Genomic DNA, 5,729 nt, shown 5'->3' with positions numbered 1-5,729 from the left:
GTGTTTGACTCTCAATGCATTTCAGTTCCGAAGGGAAACTATCTCCACTGCTGGTGTAGTTCAGTGAGCCACCTTGGCCGGGATTCAAGCCCATCGGCCCTTTTGAAGGAAATGTTCACAGAGACCACGTTCTCAATTGGAAATTACTTTTAAATATCAAGCGTGCTATTACGCTGATCTGATTGAATGCCAGCCCTTAGACTGGATTCAAACCTATGGGTGGTGTATTTCAGTTGAAGACCTTACACGGGAATGAGCATGACGACCTACCCTCAGCACCAATTTGCATTATTCCAGAATACTTTCCATGCCATAAAGAGAGCTGTCCTGAGTACTGTAGTAGCGCTGGAAAAAATGTGTGTGAAATGTTTGCGTCACGCATACCTGAAACAAATAGCTATAAACACAATGAGACATACGTGAAGCATCCAACAGGCTGCTATGTCTATACATATCAATTTGACATGATATTTCCAAACTTAAGGACAAGTACAACCAGAGATGTGGCTTTGGTACAAGTACAAGACTGAATAGACTGGATTCCTATGGGTGCCAGGAATGTTTGTTATAAATGTGGTATACATGCCTAAGTTGTGACCCCTAACTCAACTTGATATTTCCAAACCATGAAGACGACAGCACAACTCCATAACGTACGACTAAAACACAGTAAAAACCACACGTATTTGTTACAAACCTTTTATTAAGATATTCAGATTGTTTTTCAGAATTTGTCTTTTTTACAGTAGTTAATGTGCAATTATCTTTATTACTGGGTCACAGTTAGGATTTCACAAAGTTATTGGCACTTGGAACACTGGCATGTACATGGGTAGGGATCAGGGTAACACGGCACGGGATAGGGTCGTGGGGAGGAGCATCATCAGTAGTATATCTCTGACAACACTGCATTAGGTTGTATTTTATATTTTTAGTCTGGGTTATTTTTTAAAACAATAACTCATGCTGCAAGTGAACAACTAACAAACTTCAATAGTGCTTCTATGTGTTGTAAGAATGTACAGTTTAATATACTGTATTTATAGTGTGAGAAGAAAGATCTGCAACGGGGAAAGACCGACGGCACCAGAGACAGGAAACCAAATCAAAAAGAGAGGAGTCATTCTCGGTTGCTGTCATATCTCTCTATGTAACTGAGGTAATGACTTTCACAAAGCATCCCACTTCTCCACAGCCAATACCTTGACTCTATTCATTCCATGTCAACATGAGACTTGAGCTATTTTTATTGTTCTGGTCTGTCTGTACCTGAACTGTACAGTAGCCTTAACGTCTCCTGGGTCGTATTCATTAGGGCGCACCGTAGCGAAACGCTTTGCAACAAGGGGGGGGGGGGGAGAAAAAAAACATGAGCGTCTCTTATTAGACAAGTTCATGCAGTCCCTCCCCGTTTTCAGTCCGTAATGAACACGACCCCGGTACTTATGAGGTTAGTAACGGTCTGAGTCTATGACCGACGGCATAGGAGGTAAACTATCTGTGTAGTTGTAAACACACATTAAACAGGACACTATCAGTGAGCTGCCATGCCGTGTGTGTGTGTGTGTGGTTTGTGTATCTCTGGTGCGTCAGGGTCCTTATAAGGAGCGGTAATACTAGTAAATGTATCTCTGGAATAGACGTTTAGAAGATTGCTGTCAGTCAGCAGTTGCAGAGAAAAGCACAGATTGGAGCCAGACCTGGGATCAAATACTTCATCTGGGATTGATTGAGCACGCCTGGCTTAGTGGACCCAATAGAATTGTCCTAAAAACGGCATACACGGCCCATCAGACTCTCCAGGAGGGCTAGCGCTCCAAAGTATTTTAAAGATTTAAAAGACTTGAACCCAGGTCTGATTTTAAATGCAAGGAAACATACAAGGATTGACAGGCCACAATGCAAGCAGAAATGGCCATGTCCCTTACCACTGGTCTAAGGTCAGATCTTTCTTTATCCCCATTATGTTTAGAATTAGGATTGGTAATAGGGTAATCTGGTTCTAGAGCTGTGGTAAAGGGGTTAACGTCGACCTATAGCCTGCCATGCAGAGAGGGCCGGTTGGGAGGAAGGGGAGGGGGGCTACTATAGTAATAGAATGGCTTCCCACCCCCTCTCCTCCCTCTGCAGAGAAGAGATGTACAGTCTGGTCACTAGGACCCAGGGTGTTACATGACCTGACCAGGGGGATAACCTCCCTACGCGTTGGTTGGTTGGGCACCACCCCCCAGAACCTGCCCGGGGGGGGGGGGGGGGTACAGAAACAAATGAACACCAAATAAAAATACAAAATGAAAAGGAATAATAAAAAATACAGAAAGGAAACTACAAAACAATCCTCCTCAAAGAGTTGATTCCCCCCCCTCATCCCCACACCGATTCATTAGTAGACAGCGTAGCAAATCATTTCACAATGAAGAAAAACTACAGCTTCCTATTGGACAAATTCAGGTAGTCCCTCCACGCTTGTCAGTTTTCCACCGTTTGGTGCCTAATGAACACAACCCTGGATCCATCGAAATAGAACGGACTTGGAACCTCTAACCCCCTCAAACTCAACTCTGGACCTCGAAGCCAGTTTCCACTGAATGTTTTCATTGTTCCCCTCTAAAACCAGGGACTGATTTAGACCTGGGACACCAGGTGTGTGCAATTAATCATTAGGTAGAACAGAAAACCATCAGGCTCGGGAACGCGTAGGGTCAGAGTTGAGTACGGCTGCCTAACCCATTATGCCGTCATTGACTTGAATGGGGAGGTCCGTTCTATAGATTCTATTTCTATGCCCGGATCACACTTCTGCCACCAAATACCACTCCACAGACCGTTCTAGAGGGACTAAATAGAGAGCGTGTTGACAAGGTGCCGAGGCTTTGGCTAGCGGTCTCTACTATACCGGACCGTTAGCGCTCACCCAAAGGTGCTTCAGTAAAGATTATTTCACCCTCTCTATTTCCCTTTTATTTGTCTGCGGTGCCGAGTGGAACCAGGTAGCGACAAGAAGCAACCCAGTGAGCACCAGACATTGAAATGGCGTATTGTCAACGTCTTGGGAAGACAGACGGGTAGATACATGGACATGACAAAGACAAGAAGCAATGTATTCCTGTCAGGATATAGGCTATGAATGAGTCGTAACTTGGGGCTGTGTACAGGCTCCAGCAGAGCTTACTTTAGCTATGGGGATCAACGGACTAAATATTTGGTCTCAAACACAATGGGGACTTCATCCCCAAAGCAAATACTGACAGGTCTTTTTGAATGTAGAATGAATGAATACAAGACAAGTCGAGACAGAAAGCAAAGCTCAACCACTGTCTCACTGATGTAACATTACGCTGCCCTCTATCGGTAGGATGATGGTAATGTCAGGCAGCGCAAGAAGTCCCCCCTCCCCCCCTGAGTTGGAGTACCAACACCAGACACCAGGTGGGCGAGCACCTTATGAGCATCACAATCCAGCTATTCTCTTGTGGACAGACAGTTTTCGGCAATAATGTTACTTCTGGGTAACCGAGATCACAATCCAGCCAACATTTCCCTGGCTGGGACAGTTGTCATTCTATACCATTTAGCAGATGCTTTTATCCAAAGCGATTTACAGTCATGCGTGCATACATTTTACGTATGGGTGGTCCCGGGAATTGAACCCACTATCCTGGCGTTGCAAGCGCCATGCTCTAACAACTGAGCTGGATCACATGAGACGAGAGCCAAGCATGGTCAAGTGAAGGCGGAAGCTAATTTAACTTCCAGGGAATTCTGGATTTCAAAGAAATGTACAAGAACATAAAAAACAATGTCTGATGGATATTATAAATGGTTATTCCTAGTAAGGAATTTAAGAGATATAGTCCCTTAGGAGAGACTGACATACCAGCTAGTGGGGCTTCTACAGTCCATCATCCGTCGGTCTGTAAACCAACCAACCCTGTCTCCCTCCCAAAAGTACACAATGCAGTTTCAGTACAGTGTTCCCCCTTCTCGTGTCCAGCATCAAAACTGCCCCCTCCCCTTCATTACAGCACAATGCAAAAATATGTGGATCTCTTTCTCTAGCTATTTTACACTTTCAGAGTTCGACTTCCTCTTAATGACAGAACACTTGGCAAGTTTCTAAAACGTGTTAATGTTTGAATTAGTAATCAGGACCTAAAAAAACACTACATAGTACATAGCTTCTCTTAGCAACACTAGTATTTACACACTAGCGTTGCTAGGAATTAGCTTGCAAAAAAACAGAATAGTCAGCTGGAAGACAGGAGTGAAATAAAATGACATTTCAACTTACTCTGCCGATTGTCTGTAGAGTTGGTCCTTATGCAGGGGGGAAATTAAGCAAGAAACATTTAGTAGAACAGAACTTAAACCCTGTCCAAACGTGGGTCTGTCGTCCCACTTCCTCTCTGCTTACCTCGCGTCAAGATAAAAGTCTGGCACGTGCGCCATACCTGCACAAAAAAGCAAGAGCTTGCGAGGGACTTTTATTTTGAAATGAGGTAAACAGAGAGGAACTGAAGTCCCGGAGGAACTGCATGGGGTCTACAAACAGACCGTTAATTATACGTCCCATTCTATGTTCTTTCTCCATTTCCCCCCTGAATAAAGACCAACCCGACGGACAAAGTTGAAATTGAATTTGACTTCTGGCTTCCGGTGGACTATTCCGGTGTTTTTTCCAAGCTAATTCCTAGCAAGGGTATTGTGTGAATACTAGCGTAGGTAAAAGCAGCTATACAGTACACATTTAAATCTGTAGAAATAAAAACATTGGTAAGTATCAACAGAAAAACAGCAACGTAATAACAACATTTCCTACAAAGCTCTTTTCTAAAATATGGTCTCTAGTATTTTTTAAATGTCATTTCTGGCCCCGCGAAACAACTTCCAGCCGCATTTAGAAATGGTGTGCTTGGCCAGTGTTCCTACAGGATCCCTCACTCACTCGTCCTCCTTCCCCCCGTTCTCCTGTCCCCTCTCTCAGTAGCATTGGACTTGATAAAAGTCATTTAAAAAAAAGACAAACATGGTTGTATCCCAAATAGCATCCTATTCCTTATTTAGTGCAGTACTTTTGACCAGGGTTCATAGGGCTCTGGTCAAAAGTAGTGCAATATTTTTTTAGGGAATAGGGTGCCATTTGGAACGTAGACTTGATTTCCAGGCTAGGAGGCCAGGGGTGTCTGTGGTAACGTCCCAAAATGGCACCCTATTCCCAATATAGTGCACTACTTTTGGTCAGAGTCCTATGGGATGCCATATGGGCCCTAGTCAAAAGTAGTACAGGAAATAGGGTATTGATTTCAGCTCTGCTATAATGAAACAGTCTGGATTTCCAGGCTGTCTGCCTGACGACTCACTACATACTTCAGTCAGGCAGCCAGCGTTGAAGTCGGTTGTGGTGACATCACAATGAGGGGTGTTGTGCAAAACAAAAGTCATTACCGATTGGAGCATCTCGAACCAATCAGAGTAAGCCAATGACACATTTTGAAAACGCAGCTTTACCCACGTGTGTTCTGGCTCTGGCCCAACCCATCGCTTTCTGGGACCAATCACAACTGTTTGAATGTGTTTGCGTTCTAGAAATCGTCAGATCCATGTTGTAGCGTTTGGCCGGAGCAAGGAGCCTGGGTAGGCAGGAAAAGGCTACGTCACCCCGCCCCTTACATTAAGAAACAACTAAATATTTATCTTTGTTGCAAAAAGGCCATGGGACGAGGATCTTC

Source organism: Oncorhynchus mykiss, chromosome 13, assembly GCF_057628025.1.
Source record: "Oncorhynchus mykiss isolate SJ-2025 chromosome 13, ASM5762802v1, whole genome shotgun sequence".
Lineage (NCBI taxonomy): Eukaryota > Metazoa > Chordata > Actinopteri > Salmoniformes > Salmonidae > Oncorhynchus > Oncorhynchus mykiss.
This window is presented reverse-complemented; position numbering follows the sequence as displayed.